The sequence below is a fragment of the Bombina bombina genome, chromosome 6 (genome assembly GCF_027579735.1).
Source record: "Bombina bombina isolate aBomBom1 chromosome 6, aBomBom1.pri, whole genome shotgun sequence".
In the NCBI taxonomy this organism is placed as follows: Eukaryota; Metazoa; Chordata; class Amphibia; order Anura; family Bombinatoridae; genus Bombina; species Bombina bombina.
In genome coordinates this window covers 343,742,555-343,763,342 of record NC_069504.1, presented here as the reverse complement: position 1 = coordinate 343,763,342, position 20,788 = coordinate 343,742,555, and the positions used below count along the sequence as shown (strand labels likewise).

The following is a 20,788-nucleotide window of genomic DNA, read 5'->3' as shown; positions in this document are numbered from 1 at the left end:
TGAACAGTAGGATAAATATCAGGGTAAAAAAAAGGTGCCAGAAGAATACAAAAATAAAAACAGCCGCCCCATAACGTGGGCGGGGAGCTGTGGACTCTCCCCATCAGAAGAAAAGAAAATGATCAGGTAAGCATAATTTAAGTTTTTTTCTTAAACGGGGAGAGTCCACAGCTGCATTCATTACTTTAGGGAAAACAATACCCAAGCTATAGAGGACACTGAATGCAAAAAAAGGGTGGGTTGACAAGGCGGCCTATTCGGAAGGCATCACAGCCTGAAATTACCCAAACACCTGTCAAAAACAACTTCTTCACCAGAAAAAGAAGAAGAAAACCTGAAAGGACCAGGTAACTGCCCATCAGTTAAAACCAGCAAGGCCCTAGATAGAAACCTCTCATAATCAGTAGATTCCACCGAGCACAAAGCCTCCGAGGAGACAAGTCCCGCAGGCACCAGGCCCATACTCAAACTAACCCGTGACCGCAAGGGAAAGGGACCTCCTCATACCCCCTAAAGGGATAGAAAGAAGAAGAACACAACCGAGATCTAAAGATCAATAAGCTAGGGTAAAAGGAACCCTAGCTCAACTCCAAGTGCAAACAAAGATTGCAACAGGACAGAAACGAATAGAGAACGAACTCACAAAGAGAAGGGGAGGGAAAAAAACCCTACCCCAATCCGAACGGAAGTCCAAGGGACCATGTAACGTCCCAACACTGGAGACCTAGAGAGACAAGGTAGACCCCATCCCTCACACAGCGTGCAATCCGCACTATGAAAGAGCGACCGAGGGAGAAAACCCCCTCCGGGAACCTCCCAAAAATAGCACCATAAATATTATACTCCAGATGAAGCCACAGGCTTCCCCCTACAACAGAAGTCTAGCAGACTCCAGCCGTTAACACTAGTCAACCAAGCTAGGAACTGCACCAGGACTCCCACAGAGGAAAAATTCAGAAGGAGAGCAGAAACCCACTCCCCCTCACAGGAAAAACAAGGAAGTAGGAGAGCATCCAAAACCCACAGAAAAAGCCCCTTGCTGTGTAAGGAAAACACTGCAAAGCCTCCCAGTTAAGGAAGGATCACAAGATCTAAGTAAGATGTGCGGTCCAGGCTCAATCAAACAGACAGAACTCTGACCCCCCTCTCTGAGGCAACGGACTCAGCACCAAAGCGACTGGTAAAGTCCGAAAGCAGGGAAATAAACCATTCCCCAGACCACCCAAATCCTTAGTAAGGAAAAAAGGAGAGGAACTAAATTGAACTGTACCAATGATAGAGCAAACACTACCAATTGGAACAAGACTGGCATGTTAACCACTAAGCTATGACAGAACATAGGACGAGCGTGGGTTCCAGGACCCAGACACAGATCCTTACCCTACAAGAAGGGACACTCCCAGACAAAAAAAGAGACTACACTGAACCAATAGTGATGGCACAATACCAGAATCCAACCCTACATGACATCCTGCTGCAAGGCAGGAGGAACCCCTCTGCACAGAGGAAGACCTCCGGGGCACTAGGTGGATACTGTGGAATGCCCCAGTCTCCCCAAGGGGAGGAGGAAACCAAATATAACTGCTCACCTGCCCACAGGCATGGAAAGTGCGGCAGCAGACAGACAGCCGGCCCAGTAGAAAACAGACAGTCATCAAGACCCTTTTTAAGGTGCAAAGAGCTGCAACAGATTGCAACTACAATCTCACGCTTGCTAGGCAGCTAAACGACCCCTCAGGCTATTTCCAAGCCTCCGATAAGAGAAAAACAAAACCCCCTGAAAGGGCAGGTGGAATTCTCAGAACCGGAAGGACAGAACCGCCCAAGACCCATCTAAGAGATGCAGTCAGAAATCCAAGACAAAAACATGTCCTGAGAACTGGACATCCAGAAACCGAAGCTGGCTACAAGATAGTAACCCCTGAGGAACCATAGGGATACCTCATACGGAGAACCTGTACCCAAGGAGGTGCAACCACATCCAAAGGTCCTTGGACATTGGACGTTCGCAAAGGCATCCCAGAGACAGAGAGCATATCTCCCAAAGGCTCTAGGGACAACACCCAAAGTAAGATCTCAAAACTAGATAATCCAGTTTGAGAAGATAAAATAGTCTCCAAACAATCCCTTCAGGATCACCTCCCGGAAACCCCCACAGCTCAAGGAATTAATGATGGATAAGCCTCACAATTCCTGACGATCGACAGAGAAAACGAGGCCTCTTAGAAAGGGCAGCTACAGGAAAAAAATGGAGACAAATGCATTCTCCAGAGCCCCAACACATGGGAGCAGACAAGTAGGATGGAAGAAAAAGGCAGTAAATGCCCTAACTTCCAGAACAGATAATCCCCCAACCAGCCCCAAGAGGGGAAAAAGAAGCCTAAGACGTCTCAACCCCCTAAGGAAGAGTTTCGTCATCAAGGCCTCAAAAAATACATCCGATAAGAAATACCAAAAAGATAAAAATATCGCCCCAACCTGGTACCCCAGATGTCAAAGGATCATCCAAACCTCCAGTCCCATTGGGAATGGAAAACCCTAGCTCTGAGGCCAAGGACTTCCGGAACCAACAGAAAAAACTTTAGCAGGATCCTTTTCAGGAACCCCGCCAACAATCAAGAACAGGACAATGAGGACTGAGCACAATCGCCCCACCCGAAAGAAGAAACGAGAACAAGCCTGACGTCTAAGAACGAAAGGCCTCCTCTCCATGACTTAGCCCCGCAAGGGGCAAGACTTTTGTGAAAACCCATGGATGATCCTCTACACGGAAATCTTTAGTAAAGGCGAAAGCTTTAGTCGATCAGAAGAGAACTAGAGTATAACAAACTCCTCATCCGAGTGAGCAACTCACCACCCAACCAGGACAGCCAGATATACCGGCACCATGTGGGTGATATAGGCCTAAAGGACCAGAAAATAGCGCCCGACCAGGACCAGTCTGCTACATAGGGCATTCAGAACTGACCCAGGCCACAGAAAGATCAAAACCCCAACAGGAATCGACAAAGGAACTATAGACATAACAATGTACTAACACCTTAACATGCCACTTCACGGAAGTGCTCAAGTGACCACAAAATCGCTAGTATCAAATTTCAGAAAAGAAATGTTTCCCACCGGAAAAATTATAACAGACATGAGCTTCTCGAAAAGAAACAAAACCATCCTACCGGATCAAAGAAAAAGAGGGCAGCACCCGCAGGTGAACACCCAAGAAGAATGGGTACACTAACAGGAGCAAAGGACTGAAATAAGATACCCCAAAAGAAAATAAATAGGAGACGACAAGGAGATTAACTTCATCCCCCCACGTCTAACCCAGCCTTCTGTCTGGTACAGCAGACCGAGGATCGCTCAACCCATTAGGATTGGGATCCTCCATCACCGCCAAAACATGTTGCAGAAGGACACGAAGGCGCACCAGTCTATAATAAAAAGCAAAACTTACCTCCGCCGGGGCAACTGACGACCCCAATAATTGGGCCCCTGAAGTTTTAGAAGCAACAGCTTCCCCAGATGGCTGATCTGACCCAGACGATCCCACGCCTGACAAGCCCTGGTTAACAGAACACGGACAGTATGTCATCAACACCTCCCTCTCAGGAAGGTGTAAAAGCGCCAACGCCATAGATATGGCCATGCAGAACCGTGCCGTAACCTCTGGAGGAAACAAGCCACCTTCTGGAGAAGGGGTAACGGCCTTAGAGACACCTGCATGCGTAGCTAGGGAAGGGTCTAGGGCACGCTCCTCACAGGATGTGGGATTCACAGGGGTGGATGGCTCGGCGAACTCTAAGGTCCCTGGATCGGGAGAAGGGAGTACTCTAAAGCGGCATTCGGAACATAACTGATGGGCATGGATTATCCTGGCCATCTTATATTCATCGCAAGAAGTAGAATCTGAGTCAGAGACATCCGTCTCCAAAAAATCAGAATCCTCCATAACTTGGATAGAAATTATGGATAGAAGAAAAAACAAAAATAAGAACGGCACCTTACACCCCCAATGGCTGGGGCACTCACCACCTCCTGTGACCCAGACAACCAGCGAAACAGACTTTCTCCGTCGCCACGCGGTCAGGAATACGGAAATGGAGTACAGAACGTGACCACGCCTAGTCACAAGGTACACCATGCAGGCCAGAGAAAAGCGTGCCAAGGCCACAAGAGCCGCACAGCCTGACGAAAAAGGCCGTTATGTTCCGATATAGCCACAAGCCCAAGAGTCACTACACATTAGCAGTAGAATCACATAACAAACATGATTTAAGTCCCCCCCTGATCAATAACCCCCCTCAAGAGATATTAACCCTTGATTCCATAAAGATAAAGGAGTCCCACTGAGACCCTGACTTCTTCGTTCACATTACACTCACACATCAAAGTAAAATGAAATGATCTTACCGGAATCTACGCCGTGGAACAGGAACACGGCCCTTCAAGTGTGACAGATAGTAGCCTCGCTTCTGACATGGACTTGAGTGAAGAAAGCAGGCAGCGAAACTCGTCAATGCTGATTGCTAAGGAGCTGTTAACATGAGTCAGGATCGTTTTGCAGAAAGACTCTCCCTGGATCTCCGGACTCTAACCTTCATCCATGCTCTCACTTAGAGGCTGACAGGATTACTTAAAACTCCAGTCCCATTTCGAAGAGTACTACCCTCCATAAGAGACTATCTTTAATCTTCCGACACTTCTCTGCCAACCTCCTGTGACGAAAGGCAAAGAATGACTGGGGGATGAGGGAAGTGGGGGAGGTATTTAAGCCTTTGGCTGGGGTTTCTTTGCCTCCTCCTGGTGGCCAGGTTCTGAATTCCCAAAAGTAATGAATGCAGCTGTGGACTCTCCCCGTTTAAAGGGACACTGAAACCAAATGTTTTCTTTTGTGATTCAGATAGAGCATGGAACTTTAAGCAACTTTCTAATTTACTCCTATTATCAAATTTTCTTCATTCTCTTGGTATCTTTATTTTAAATGCAAGAATGTAAGTTTAGATGCTGGCCCATTTTTGGTGAACAACCTGGGTTGTCCTTGCTGATTGGTGGATAAATTCAACCACCAATAAACAAAGTGCTGTCCAGAGTACTAAGGCAAAAAAAAAAAGTTTAGCTGCCTTCTTTTTCAAATAAAGATAGCAAGAGAACGAAGAAAAATTGATAATAGTAGTAAATTAGAAAGTTGCTTAAAATTGCATGCTCTATCTGAATCACAAAAGAAAAAATTTGGGTTCAGTGTCCCTTTAAATAGAAAATATCCTTTTAGGTTTATTTTTTACTTGACAGTCCCTTTAAATAACTAACTAGCTCAGTATTAAAACTGCATTTCAGGATTTAAAATTAGATATCCAAGCGCCAACAAAAAGAGGCAGGGTCTTAGCTAAAATTAATTATCACTATTTATTACAATGTTCATTCCATTTCTGGATGAAAGTACAAAAATTAGCAAGCAGTGAAAATCAGTGACTGTTACAGTTTACTATTTCCAATTTTCTACCTTGGGGTCTCCAAGTGAATAAAGTTATTACGTGGTAACACTTATAATTGTATCTCTGATTTTTGTAAAATATAAGAATTCAAGTCGAATATCACATAAAGTCAATATGAACCTTTCATTCCCTCATGGATCCATGTTAACAATCTAAAATAAGCTCACAGTAAAAAATGGACTCACAGTTAAAATGGAAATTGGGCATTCACCTGTTTCCTTATTAAAATATAGGATTAAAACTCACCCGTTAAATTAATAGCAGGGATTCTTAATACCCTAGATTTTATTGCTGACGGTTTCAATTGAAAGGCTGACAGCCACTAAGAAATCAGCTTATCTCTTATACTATGCACAATAACAAACACTCCTAATATCTGAGCGAGTGCCGCTATATCACAGCAGCTGTCGCTACTTGATTATTGTTACTTCTGGATATATATGTATAACCAAAGCCTAGGCTCATTGATAGAGCCTAAGCTCAGTATCTGTGCTGCTGACAGATACACCAGGGTTTACAGCGGGTGGCTATTATTCAAATAACCGTGATACGGTAGTGACTATATAACTGTACAATATTAATCCAGTGCTTTCAAATGTTAAAACAACAAAATTGAAACAAAATTCGTGCTAACCTCTAAAACTTTGTGTCGAACTTAACAAAAAACATATGTGAATGGGTGATTTCTAGTGATTGCTCACTACTTTAACCAAGAATTTAACATTCAAAATTGCAAATCTCAAAAAGAATATATCAAAAAAACGCGAATCTTATAGCTCTAAAAAACGCTATTTCTGAGAAAGATTCTGTTATCAATACAATCCAGGTGGTATTATAATACCGTGAAAAAGTGAATCTAAAATTGGTGATAATAAAATCCTAAAAAGTCTATATGTATAGTCTCTTCACTGTTGTGTGCGGCTAACCATGTTGCCTTAAAATTTCAAATAAACCAATGTCAAATGATTAGACCTTAGTCTTCAATAAGTTCGGTGTTTCCCCAGATGCTGTAATTCCCCGGACCAGTGGAGATGCCAGTCCTCCTTCTCACTTTGTATATATGTGTGTCTGCAGTAGTGTGCGGCTCAGTTTCTTAGCTTCCCAAGTTTTTAAAACGCTGCACGACTGATCCCTCTGTTAAAACAGATACAAACAATAGTGTAGATTGCAAATGTCAGTCCTAATGTAAGAAATATACTCACCAGCCAACGCATTTCGGTCGTACATCGACCTTTCTCAAGACTGGTTTTGATCACAAACAAAGGTGTTCTTATACCTCTTTCATCCTGACCTTAATTTTGGTCCCGGAAGTGTTTGTCATAATCCTTTCGGTTTTAATTTAATGTTTTGTTTATCACTTTGTCTATAATCGACTCTTTTTTAGCTTCTATTGCTCTCTACATTTTCCTTTATTTGTTCTACTTATTTATTTTCATGTTTTAATGTATTAAGATCTTATGTTTCTTGTTTTGCGTCTCGTTTTTTGGTCTTTTCTATTGGCTAGTCGGAGTTCCTTTTGTGTTACGTAATTGGCCAGTTTTTTATGTTACGTAATTGGCCAGTTTTTTGTGGGTGTGTGATTTTCAATACTCCCTATTGGTTGTGGTTTTTAGCTTCAGTTGGTGATATTAATTGGCCAGTTTTTTGTGGGTGTGTGGTTTTCAATACTCCCTATTGGTTGTGGTTTATAGTTTCAATTGGTGATATTAAGCCTTTCGAATATTTTTATTATTTTATCGATCATTTCTTACTCTGTTGTTTTCTTTTGATTTGTGTAATCCTAATAGAGATCTTATCCGAGTTTTCAAAAACCCTCTTGACTCATGTCATTATTTTTTCAGCAGGTGTATTAATACCCTTTTGTAACCATTCTCATTAGGATTTTTATCACCGCTTTTTCTTGCAGGCTTTCCTTCCTCTACCTAACTATGGTTAATATATTCGAATGCTTCTCTCTTTGTTTTTAATGTATGACAGGTACCAATTTTATACATATATAGATGCAAAAACTGAATTGTACTTCACTTCTTTTTTGGAGATTTAGTGAGTGGCACTCCTTTGTTTGCTTGTGTGTCTAAGCGAATTTTACTCTGCTTTCCTTCGTTAATACTTATACATTTTCTGTATTGTTAACTCCTTCTCTATCGCCCTCATTTGATCATCATTGGTGTCACTCTATTCTTCGTTGCTCCTAACTTATCTTATTTGTTTATTACAGCGTTTTCCAAATATAATTCCCTTTTTCCTAATAATTTCTTACTTTGTGTTGTACAATGTAATATAATATAAGTTATATATTTTTTTCTCATGGTAGTTTCCCAGGGGCCCGGAAACAATTCCCATTATTTTGGTAAATTAAATTTTAAGGTTTTTCATTTCTGGAGGAATAAGAATTGTTGGTTTATCATTTCTAGAGGAATATGAATTATTATTTTATCATAAATGTAGACTACAAAATGAAAAGAATTTTTAAGAATCTTTAGAATCTTTAGAATATATATAGGGACAATATGTCTTTATATATATATAACACGATGGACTTCTAGTGAAAATCCACTTTGCACAGCTTTTGTTTTCATTTTTCTGTGCAATTTCCACTGTTCTGTTGTTATTATTTTCCAAACCATAAAAGTGTTCAGTCTTATATTTTTTATGGAGACTAAACAGGGCCACTAATTCTCATAGAGCAACCATATTTTGTGAGTGGTTCTTTCTTAAAGTTCTTGTATAACATGTTTATATATCATGTTTAGATATTAAACTTTATGCCTTAAACGGACTAGTGGGATTGAATCATATTCTTCTAATTTCAGAATCTTCTTGTAGTTGTTTTGTTTTCAAAGGAAAATTCCTTTTTCAAAAAGAATTTTTGGAATAACATTTTCCATATATTGTATAGGTCAGATCTTATCTTATGAAGACATTCTTTTTTATTTTATTTAAAGACAAGTTTGTTGGTTTGAAAGATGAGGGTTCTTTTTGTTCAAATTTTCTGGATATCTTTCCTGTATGGATGTCTGCATTTTAGGTTTCTTCAGTGAAGGTCTCTTGTGGATGACTTTCCTGTATGGGTATCTGCATTTTGGGTTTCCTCAGTGGAGGTTTTAAGCTCAGATTTAAGGTTTTTTTAGGGATGTTAAATCCATTTTCTTTTTCCTTTTTCACAGAGGTTATTATGTTGTTACATTTAGAATTTATGTGTTTTAGGTTAGATTCCAAAGATGGGACAAATCCTCTTTATTGTTTAACCCTCTTGGGTATAGGCAGTCCATATGAAAGATCCATTTCGATTCTTCTATCAGAAGTCTTCTCTCGTGATCACCTCCTCTCCAATTTTTGTGAACCTTTTTTATTCCTATATATTTCAAAGATTTTACTTCTCCATGGTGTTTTTCAAAGAAATGGTTATATAGGGGGGTTTCTTTACTTAACTTCTCAATACAGAGAAGGTGTTCACGTATTCGGTCCTTCAACTGTCTGGATGTCTGTCCAACATATTGTAATCCACATGGGCATTGAAGTAGATAAATGACATTCCTATCATGGCATCGGATCAGTTCTTCTATTTTATACTTCTGTGTGTTGTGGTTGGATTGGAATTCAGTAGTTTTTATTCCATTTTTACATGCTTTACATGTATGACATGGAAAAAACATAATTTATGTAAGAACTTACCTGATAAATTCATTTCTTTCATATTAGCAAGAGTCCATGAGCTAGTGACGTATGGGATATACATTCCTACCAGGAGGGGCAAAGTTTCCCAAACCTCAAAATGCCTATAAATACACCCCTCACCACACCCACAATTCAGTTTAACGAATAGCCAAGAAGTGGGGTGATAAAAAAGTGCGAAAGCATATAAAATAAGGAATTGGAATAATTGTGCTTTATACAAAATCATAACCACCACAAAAAAAGGGTGGGCCTCATGGACTCTTGCTAATATGAAAGAAATGAATTTATCAGGTAAGTTCTTACATAAATTATGTTTTCTTTCATGTAATTAGCAAGAGTCCATGAGCTAGTGACGTATGGGATAATGATTACCCAAGATGTGGATCTTTCCACACAAGAGTCACTAGAGAGGGAGGGATAAAATAAAGACAGCCAATTCCTGCTGAAAATAATCCACACCCAAAATAAAGTTTAACGAAAAACATAAGCAGAAGATTCAAACTGAAACCGCTGCCTGAAGTACTTTTCTACCAAAAACTGCTTCAGAAGAAGAAAATACATCAAAATGGTAGAATTTAGTAAAAGTATGCAAAGAGGACCAAGTTGCTGCTTTGCAAATCTGATCAACCGAAGCTTCATTCCTAAATGCCCAGGAAGTAGAAACTGACCTAGTAGAATGAGCTGTAATTCTCTGAGGCGGAGTTTTACCCGACTCAACATAGGCAAGATGAATTAAAGATTTCAACCAAGATGCCAAAGAAATGGCAGAAGCTTTCTGGCCTTTTCTAGAACCGGAAAAGATAACAAATAAACTAGAAGTCTTTCGGAAAGATTTAGTAGCTTCAACATAATATTTCAAAGCTCTAACAACATCCAAAGAATGCAACGATTTCTCCTTAGAATTCTTAGGATTAGGACATAATGAAGGAACCACAATTTCTCTACTAATGTTGTTGGAATTCACAACTTTAGGTAAAATTTCAAAAGAAGTTCGCAACACCGCCTTATCCTGATGAAAAATCAGAAAAGGAGACTCACAAGAAAGAGCAGATAATTCAGAAACTCTTCTGGCAGAAGAGATGGCCAAAAGGAACAAAACTTTCCAAGAAAGTAATTTAATGTCCAATGAATGCATAGGTTCAAACGGAGGAGCTTGAAGAGCCCCCAGAACCAAATTCAAACTCCAAGGAGGAGAAATTGACTTAATGACAGGTTTTATACGAACCAAAGCTTGTACAAAACAATGAATATCAGGAAGAATAGCAATCTTTCTGTGAAAAAGAACAGAAAGAGCAGAGATTTGTCCTTTCAAGGAACTTGCGGACAAACCTTTATCTAAACCATCCTGAAGAAACTGTAAAATTCTCGGAATTCTAAAAGAATGCCAAGAAAAATGATGAGAAATACACCAAGAAATATAAGTCTTCCAGACTCTATAATATATCTCTCTAGATACAGATTTACGAGCCTGTAACATAGTATTAATCACAGAGTCAGAGAAACCTCTTTGACGAAGAATCAAGCGTTCAATCTCCATACCTTTAAATTTAAGGATTTCAGATCCTGATGGAAAAAAGGACCTTGTGACAGAAGGTCTGGTCTTAACGGAAGAGTCCACGGTTGGCAAGAGGCCATCCGCACAAGATCTGCATACCAAAATCTGTGAGGCCATGCCGGAGCTACCAGCAGAACAAACGAGCATTCCTTCAGAATCTTGGAGATTACTCTTGGAAGAAGAACTAGAGGCGGAAAGATATAGGCAGGATGATACTTCCAAGGAAGTGATAATGCATCCACTGCCTCCGCCTGAGGATCCCGGGATCTGGACAGATACCTGGGAAGTTTCTTGTTTAGATGGGACGCAATCAAATCTATTTCTGGAAGTTCCCACATTTGAACAATCTGAAGAAATACCTCTGGGTGAAGAGACCATTCGCCCGGATGCAACGTTTGGCGACTGAGATAATCCGCTTCCCAATTGTCTACACCTGGGATATGAACCGCAGAGATTAGACAGGAGCTGGATTCCGCCCAAACCAAAATTCGAGATACTTCTTTCATAGCCAGAGGACTGTGAGTTCCTCCTTGATGATTGATGTATGCCACAGTTGTGACATTGTCTGTCTGAAAACAAATGAATGATTCTCTCTTCAGAAGAGGCCAAAACTGAAGAGCTCTGAAAATTGCACGGAGTTCCAAAATATTGATTGGTAATCTCACCTCCTGAGATTCCCAAACTCCTTGTGCCGTCAGAGATCCCCACACAGCTCCCCAACCTGTGAGACTTGCATCTGTTGAAATTACAGTCCAGGTCGGAAGCACAAAAGAAGCCCCCTGAATTAAACGATGGTGATCTGTCCACCACGTTAGAGAGTGTCGAACAATCGGTTTTAAAGATATTAATTGAGATATCTTTGTGTAATCCTTGCACCATTGATTCAGCATACAAAGCTGAAGAGGTCGCATGTGAAAACGAGCAAAGGGGATCGCGTCCGATGCAGCAGTCATAAGACCTAGAATTTCCATGCATAAGGCTACCGAAGGGAATGATTGTGACTGAAGGTTTCGACAAGCTGCAATCAGTTTTAGACGTCTCTTGTCTGTTAAAGACAGAGTCATGGACACTGAATCTATCTGGAAACCCAGAAAGGTTACCCTTGTCTGAGGAATCAATGAACTTTTTGGTAAATTGATCCTCCAACCATGATCTTGAAGAAACAACACGAGTCGATTCGTATGAAATTCTGCTAAATGTAAAGACTGAGCAAGTACCAAGATATCGTCCAAATAAGGAAATACCACAATACCCTGTTCTCTGATTACAGACAGAAGGGCACCGAGAACCTTTGTAAAAATTCTTGGAGCTGTAGCTAGGCCAAACGGCAGAGCCACAAACTGGTAATGCTTGTCCAGAAAAGAGAATCTCAGGAACCGATAATGATCTGGATGAATCGGAATATGCAGATATGCATCCTGTAAATCTATTGTGGACATATAATTCCCTTGCTGAACAAAAGGCAAGATAGTCCTTACCGTTACCATCTTGAACGTTGGTATCCTTACATAACGATTCAATATTTTTAGATCCAGAACTGGTCTGAAGGAATTCTCCTTCTTTGGTACAATGAAGAGATTTGAATAAAACCCCATCCCCTGTTCCTAAACTGGAACTGGCATAATTACTCCAGTCAACTCTAGATCTGAAACACAATTCAGAAATGCTTGAGCTTTTACTGGATTTACTGGGACACGGGAAAGAAAAAATCTCTTTGCAGGAGGTCTCATCTTGAAACCAATTCTGTACCCTTCTGAAACAATGTTCTGAATCCAAAGATTGTGAACAGAATTGATCCAAATTTCTTTGAAAAAACGTAACCTGCCCCCTACCAGCTGAGCTGGAATGAGGGCCGCACCTTCATGTGGACTTAGAAGCAGGCTTTGCCTTTCTGGCTGGCTTGGATTTATTCCAGATTGGAGATGGTTTCCAAACTGAAACTGCACCTGAGGATGAAGGATCAGACTTTTGTTCTTTGTTGAAACGAAAGGAACGAAAACGATTATTAGCCCTGTTTTTACCCTTAGATTTTTTATCCTGTGGTAAAAAAGTTCCTTTCCCACCAGTAACAGTTGAAATAATAGAATCCAACTGAGAACCAAATAATTTGTTACCCTGGAAAGAAATGGAAAGTAGAGTTGATTTAGAAGCCATATCAGCATTCCAAGTCTTAAGCCATAAAGCTCTTCTAGCTAAAATAGCTAGAGACATAAACCTGACATCAACTCTGATAATATCAAAGATGGCATCACAGATAAAATTATTAGCATGCTGAAGAAGAATAATAATATCATGAGAATCATGATGTGTTACTTGTTGCGCTAAAGTTTCCAACCAAAAAGTTGAAGCTGCAGCAACATCAGCCAAAGATATAGCAGGTCTAAGAAGATTACCTGAACACAGATAAGCTTTTCTTAGAAAGGATTCAATTTTCCTATCTAAAGGATCCTTAAACGAAGTACCATTTGACGTAGGAATAGTAGTACGTTTAGCAAGGGTAGAAATAGCCCCATCAACTTTAGGGATTTTGTCCCAAAATTCTAATCTGTCAGACGGCACAGGATATAATTGCTTAAAACGTTTAGAAGGAGTAAATGAATTACCCAATTTATCCCATTCTTTGGAAATTACTGCAGAAATAGCATTAGGAACAGGAAAAACTTCTGGAATAACCACAGGAGATTTAAATACCTTATCCAAACGTTTAGAATTAGTATCAAGAGGACCAGAATCCTCTATTTCTAAAGCAATTAGAACTTCTTTAAGTAAAGAACGAATAAATTCCATTTTAAATAAATATGAAGATTTATCAGCATCAACCTCTGAGACAGAATCCTCTGAACCAGAAGAGTCATCAGAATCAGAATGATGATGTTCATTTAAAAATTCATCTGTAGGGAGAGAAGTTTTAAAAGATTTTTTACGTTTACTAGAAAGAGAAATAACAGACATAGCCTTCTTTATGGATTCAGAAACAAAATCTCTTATGTTATCAGGAACATTCTGCACCTTAGATGTTGAAGGAACTGCAACAGGCAATGGTACTTTACTAAAGGAAATATTATCTGCATTAACAAGTTTGTCATGACAATCAATACAAACAACAGCTGGAGGAATAGCTACCAAAAGTTTACAGCAGATACACTTAGCTTTGGTAGATCCAGCACTAGACAGCGATTTTCCTGTAGTATCTTCTGACTCAGATGCAACGTGAGACATCTTGCAATATGTAAGAGAAAAAACAACATATAAAGCAAAATTGATCAAATTCCTTAAATGACAGTTTCAGGAATGGGAAAAAATGCCAAAGAACAAGCTTCTAGCAACCAGAAGCAATGAAAAATGAGACTTAAATAATGTGGAGACAAAAGCGACGCCCATATTTTTTGGCGCCAAATAAGACGCCCACATTATTTGGCGCCTAAATGCTTTTGGCGCCAAAAATGACGCCACATCCGGAACGCCGACATTTTTGGCGCAAAATAACGTCAAAAAATGACGCAACTTCCGGCGACACGTATGACGCCGGAAACGGAAAAGAATTTTTGCGCCAAAAAAGTCCGCGCCAAGAATGACGCAATAAAATGAAGCATTTTCAGCCCCCGCGAGCCTAACAGCCCACAGGGAAAAAGAGTCAAATTTTTTGAAGGTAAGAAAAAATGATTAAATCAAATGCATTATCCCAAATATGAAACTGACTGTCTGAAAAATAAGGAAAGTTGAACATTCTGAGTCAAGGCAAATAAATGTTTGAATACATATATTTAGAACTTTATAAACAAAGTGCCCAACCATAGCTTAGAGTGTCACAGAAAATAAGATTTACTTACCCCAGGACACTCATCTACATGTTTGTAGAAAGCCAAACCAGTACTGAAACGAGAATCAGCAGAGGTAATGGTATATATAAGAGTATATCGTCGATCTGAAAAGGGAGGTAAGAGATGAATCTCTACGACCGATAACAGAGAACCTATGAAATAGACCCCGTAGAAGGAGATCACTGCATTCAAATAGGCAATACTCTCCTCACATCCCTCTGACATTCACTGCACACTGAGAGGAAAACCGGGCTCCAACTTGCTACGGAGCGCATATCAACGTAGAATCTAGCATAAACTTACTTCACCACCTCCATCGGAGGCAAAGTTTGTAAAACTGAATTGTGGGTGTGGTGAGGGGTGTATTTATAGGCATTTTGAGGTTTGGGAAACTTTGCCCCTCCTGGTAGGAATGTATATCCCATACGTCACTAGCTCATGGACTCTTGCTAATTACATGAAAGAAAATCCTTTCACTATCTTCCCAAACGGATCCTTAATTGTTGGCAGTTTCTTCTTTTGCGTGCTAGGTGCCAATCTGTTTTTTAAATTGTTGGCCCTTCGGTATACGAAAATTGGTTTTTCTGGGAGTTTTTCTCCTAAGATGTCATTGTCTTTCAATATACTCCAATGTTTCCTGTAGATATCTTCAATTATTCGGCAGTTTTGACTGTATTCTGTTATTAGTGGAACCTTTACCATATTTTCATCATTTGTTGTCGACCTCTCTTTGTATTTAGTGAGGTTTTTTCTTTCCACTGTTCTTACTTCTTCTATTCTTTGATCTAATACTTCTTCGTTGTAACCTCTGTCTAGAAACTTGGCCTTAATAGTCTGGGCTTGTTCCTCCCACTTCAAGGGATCGGAACAGTTCTTTTTCATCCTAAGGAGTTGCCCTTTTGGGATGTTCCTTTTCCAGTTGTTGTGGTGACAACTTTTTTGGTGGACATAGTTGTTACTGTCCACCTTCTTGAAAAATGTAGATGTCTCAATCTTCCCTTCCTTCACTTCTATGTTTAAATCCAGATATGTCAGTGTTGTTTGACTCCATTCGTACGTGAAATGTAAATTAGCATCATTCTTATTCATGATGCTGATAGTGTATTCCAGATCTTCTTGTGACCCTCTCCATATTAATATGATGTCATCAATATATCGGCGGTAGAGAACCAAGTCCGCGCCCGCCGGACAGGATTCCCAGAATATCTCTTCCCATTTAGCCATATAGAGATTGGCATAGCTGGGCGCGAACCTGGTTCCCATCGCCGTACCACAAACTTGTCTGTAGAGGGACAAAATTATGGAGATGAGAGACAATTCTATCACAGAAGGAATTATGAAGAAGAAAGACCATATAAAAAGAGGGGTTACGAAAATGAAAGAACATATAACAGAAGAGATGAGGAAGAATTTGAGACACCGAGGATGAGAAAACAACAAAAATCATCAAATAACCAGAACATGGAAAGACCAAAAGAGGTAAAAAAGGGGGTGACCATCGAAGAAACATCCATTAAGAGTAAAGAGATGGGAGACCATGAACAAATTGGATTGGATCGCCACCACCACAAAGAATGGGAGGAAAACCAATCAACAGTAAGACCAAAATCAAGAAACATAGAGGGAAGAGGGGAGGGGAAAAAATAAAGAAAAAAGAAGAAGAAACTGTGATTGAAAATGGGATATTCAATCTAAGCTCCTATGAGTTAAGTAAAAACGAAAAATCAGTTTTAGGACTTGGTTTATCATTTGCACCATCCAAAAGTTTGGATAAGTTCAACTCCTTTGTGAGTACAAAGGAGTTTATAAGGAAACTGACTCTGAAAAGGTTCTTTCTTAAATCTCCCTTAGAAAGAATGGGGTATGGACCAAGTAATTTTGAATATAAAGAACAGGAAGACGGCTACAGACATACAGAGCTTAAGCCAAAATCAACATTCTATCCCCTGACACACAAGGGGAATGCATTGGAGACATTTGAAACAATAGTGTGCAGGGAGATACGTGACATTAATTCAAAAAAGTTAAGATTGAGAAACAAGAACTTAACTACCAAACAATTTGAAACCATCAAGGAATTAGAACAGAACCACAATCTCACAATTAAATCAGCGGATAAGGGCGGAGGGATTGTGGTAATGAATAGGTCAGATTACAACGAGGAAACTGAAAGAATTCTAAGCGACGAAAACACGTACCAAAGATCGAGTGAAAACCCAATAAACACATACAAGAAAGAACTAGTGGATCTACTGAAGGCAGCTAAGGAAGATGGTATTCTAAATGATAAAGAATATAGCTATATAAATGTCAAATTTCCAAGAACACCAATCATATACCATCTTCCAAAGATTCACAAAAATCTTAACAAGCCACCCGGAAGACCAATAATATCAGGGATTGGCTCCTTAAGCAGTAATCTGTCTGACTATGTAGACAGACATCTACAACGGCATGTCAAAGAGCGCCCTTCCTACTTAAGGGACTCTACTCAAATAATCAATCTTCTTGAAGATTTGAAATGGGAGAGTAACTTCATCCTGGTAACGTGTGATGTCACCGCGCTGTATACCAGCATACCCCATATTGAGGGGTTGAAGGCTGTAAAATTCTACTTAGGGAAGGACACAGAAATTCCATCTAATCAATGTGATTTTATTTTGGATAGTATCCATTATATATTGAATCACAATTATTTTTGTAACAATGGCAAATTCTACAGACAAGTTTGTGGTACGGCGATGGGAACCAGGTTCGCGCCCAGCTATGCCAATCTCTATATGGCTAAATGGGAAGAGATATTCTGGGAATCCTGTCCGGCGGGCGCGGACTTGGTTCTCTACCGCCGATATATTGATGACATCATATTAATATGGAGAGGGTCACAAGAAGATCTGGAATACACTATCAGCATCATGAATAAGAATGATGCTAATTTACATTTCACGTACGAATGGAGTCAAACAACACTGACATATCTGGATTTAAACATAGAAGTGAAGGAAGGGAAGATTGAGACATCTACATTTTTCAAGAAGGTGGACAGTAACAACTATGTCCACCAAAAAAGTTGTCACCACAACAACTGGAAAAGGAACATCCCAAAAGGGCAACTCCTTAGGATGAAAAAGAACTGTTCCGATCCCTTGAAGTGGGAGGAACAAGCCCAGACTATTAAGGCCAAGTTTCTAGACAGAGGTTACAACGAAGAAGTATTAGATCAAAGAATAGAAGAAGTAAGAACAGTGGAAAGAAAAAACCTCACTAAATACAAAGAGAGGTCGACAACAAATGATGAAAATATGGTAAAGATTCCACTAATAACAGAATACAGTCAAAACTGCCGAATAATTGAAGATATCTACAGGAAACATTGGAGTATATTGAAAGACGATGACATCTTAGGAGAAAAACTCCCAGAAAAACCAATTTTCGTATACCGAAGGGCCAACAATTAAAAAAACAGATTGGACTCATATTTCAATATAAGGGGTTGGTTTCAACCCTCACATATCACTAACTGGACTGGGTTACCTATGCATATTTGTTCTCTTTCATTCCCGCAACATAACCTCTAAAGCCACATAAATAGTAGTTAAGAAATTGTGCTACAGCTTAATTCTTCTGTGAGCCTGCTAGAGCTATGATGTGATCTGCGGCTCTGTCACATAGCCGCAGTAGATAGGTTTCTGTTGCAGGCTGGACCTGCTCTGTTACTCTTAACACAATATTCATGGTATTCCATATAAATCGCATAAACCTTATTTAACTTACCACCTCCTCTCCCCCCCCCCCCTAAGGTACCTCCTAATGTTGGAGGGCTATCTATATGGCTTATCTTGCCTATGCCATACTTTAATTATTTCTACCTGCATATTTTACCATAATTTCTACATAACAAACCTATATATTTACTCTTATTGGTGCTTACAATACCAATTTCTAACTACTCTAAACTAACAGGTCCAAAAGCGCCCATTCAACTAGCTAATTTTAGTTCACAATATTTCCCTTATTTACTTTAATAATTTATTCAATTTATGAGTAGTCCTGTGGATTCATTAATAGTCCCAGTTAATACCCCCCCTGTTCTATGCTGTATGAGTCCTCAGGACCTCAAGAACAAAAATGTTGTTAAACTTAAAAAATTGAGGTTTATTAATGTGATCCAAAAGTGGTCTCCTTAGGTACACTTTCCTTCTTTTGCTTTGTTACAACCTGTTACTTTTGTTGGTTCAAGAGTGATTTATTGTGTCATATAGAAGGTTCCTGAAAGACCAGTATCCTACCTGTATAATGCTTGCAGGCTATGTAACTTGTCGGCTATACATTTCTTTTATGCCTATTTTATTACTCCTGTAACATTGAAGCCTTACCTCATGTGACATTAGAACTGGTTATTATGATCTATGTATGCCTTCAGCTAAACCTCAATAAAAAATTATGTAAAAAAAAAAAAAAAAAAAAAAAAAAAAAAAAAAAAAAAAACAGATTGGCACCTAGCACGCAAAAGAAGAAACTGCCAACAATTAAGGATCCGTTTGGGAAGATAGTGAAAGGATTTTTTCCATGTCATACATGTAAAGCATGTAAAAATGGAATAAAAACTACCGAATTCCAATCCAACCACAACACACAGAAGTATAAAATAGAAGAACTGATCCGATGCCATGATAGGAATGTCATTTATCTACTTCAATGCCCATGTAAATTACAATATGTTGGACAGACATCCAGACAGTTGAAGGACCGAATACGTGAACACCTTCTCTGTATTGAGAAGTTAAGTAAAGAAACCCCCCTATATAACCATTTCTTTGAAAAACACCATGGAGAATTAAAATCTTTGAAATATATAGGAATAAAAAAGGTTCACAAAAATTGGAGAGGAGGTGATCACGAGAGAAGACTTCTGATAGAAGAATCGAAATGGATCTTTCATATGGACTGCCTATACCAAAGAGGGTTAAACAATAAAGAGGATTTGTCCCATCTTTGGAATCTAACCTAAAACACATAAATTCTAAATGTAACAACATAATAACCTCTGTGAAAAAGGAAAAAGAAAATGGATTTAACATCCCTAAAAAAACCTTAAATCTGAGCTTAAAACCTCCACTGAGGAAACCCAAAATGCAGATACCCATACAGGAAAGTCATCCACAAGAGACCTTCACTGAAGAAACCTAAAATGCAGACATCCATACAGGAAAGATATCCAGAAAATTTGAACAAAAAGAACCCTCATCTTTCAAACCAACAAACTTGTCTTTAAATAAAATAAAAAAGAATGTCTTCATAAGATAAGATCTGACCTATACAATATATGGAAAATGTTATTCCAAAAATTCTTTTTGAAAAATGAATTTTCCTTTGAAAACAAAACAACTACAAGAAGATTCTGAAATTAGAAGAATATGATTCAATCCCACTAGCCCGTTTAAGGCATAAAGTTTAATATCTAAACATGATATATAAACATGTTATACAAGAACTTTAAGAAAGAACCACTCACAAAATATGGTTGCTCTATGAGAATTAGTGGCCCTGTTTAGTCTCCATAAAAAATATAAGACTGAACACTTTTATGGTTTGGAAAATAATAACAACAGAACAGTGGAAATTGCACAGAAAAATGAAAACAAAAGCTGTGCAAAGTGGATTTTCACTAGAAGTCCATCGTGTTATATATATATATATATATAGACATATTGTCCCTATATATATTCTAAATATTCTAAAGATTCTTAAAAATTCTTTTCATTTTGTAGTCTACATTTATGATAAAATAATAATTCATATTCCTCTAGAAATGATAAACCAACAATTCTTATTCCTCCAGAAATGAAAAACCTTAAAATTTAATTTACCAAGATAATGGGAATTGTTTCCGGGCCCCTGGGAAACTACCATGAGAAAAAATATATAACATATATTATATTACATTGTACAACACAAAGTAAGGAATTATTAGGAAAAAGGGAATTATATTTGGAAAACGCTGTAATAAACAAATAAGATAAGTTAGGAGCAACGAAGAATAGAGTGACACCAATGATGATCAAATGAGGGCGATAGAGAAGGAGTTAACAATACAGAAAATGTATAAGTATTAACGAAGGAAAGCAGAGTAAAATTCGCTTAGACACACAAGCAAACAAAGGAGTGCCACTCACTAAATCTCCAAAAAAGAAGTGAAGTACAATTCAGTTTTTGCATCTATATATGTATAAAATTGGTACCTG

General features: G+C 38.9%; 1 protein-coding gene and 1 pseudogene across 2 annotated transcripts in view; both read right to left on the bottom strand.

The window, feature by feature from the left end:
- The window catches only part of GNPTAB (N-acetylglucosamine-1-phosphate transferase subunits alpha and beta), a 299,994-nt gene that overhangs the window by 79,636 nt on the left and 199,570 nt on the right, over window positions 1-20,788 (bottom strand). The window lies entirely within an intron of this gene.
- LOC128665331 (uncharacterized) lies at window positions 2,717-2,823 on the bottom strand (annotated as a pseudogene).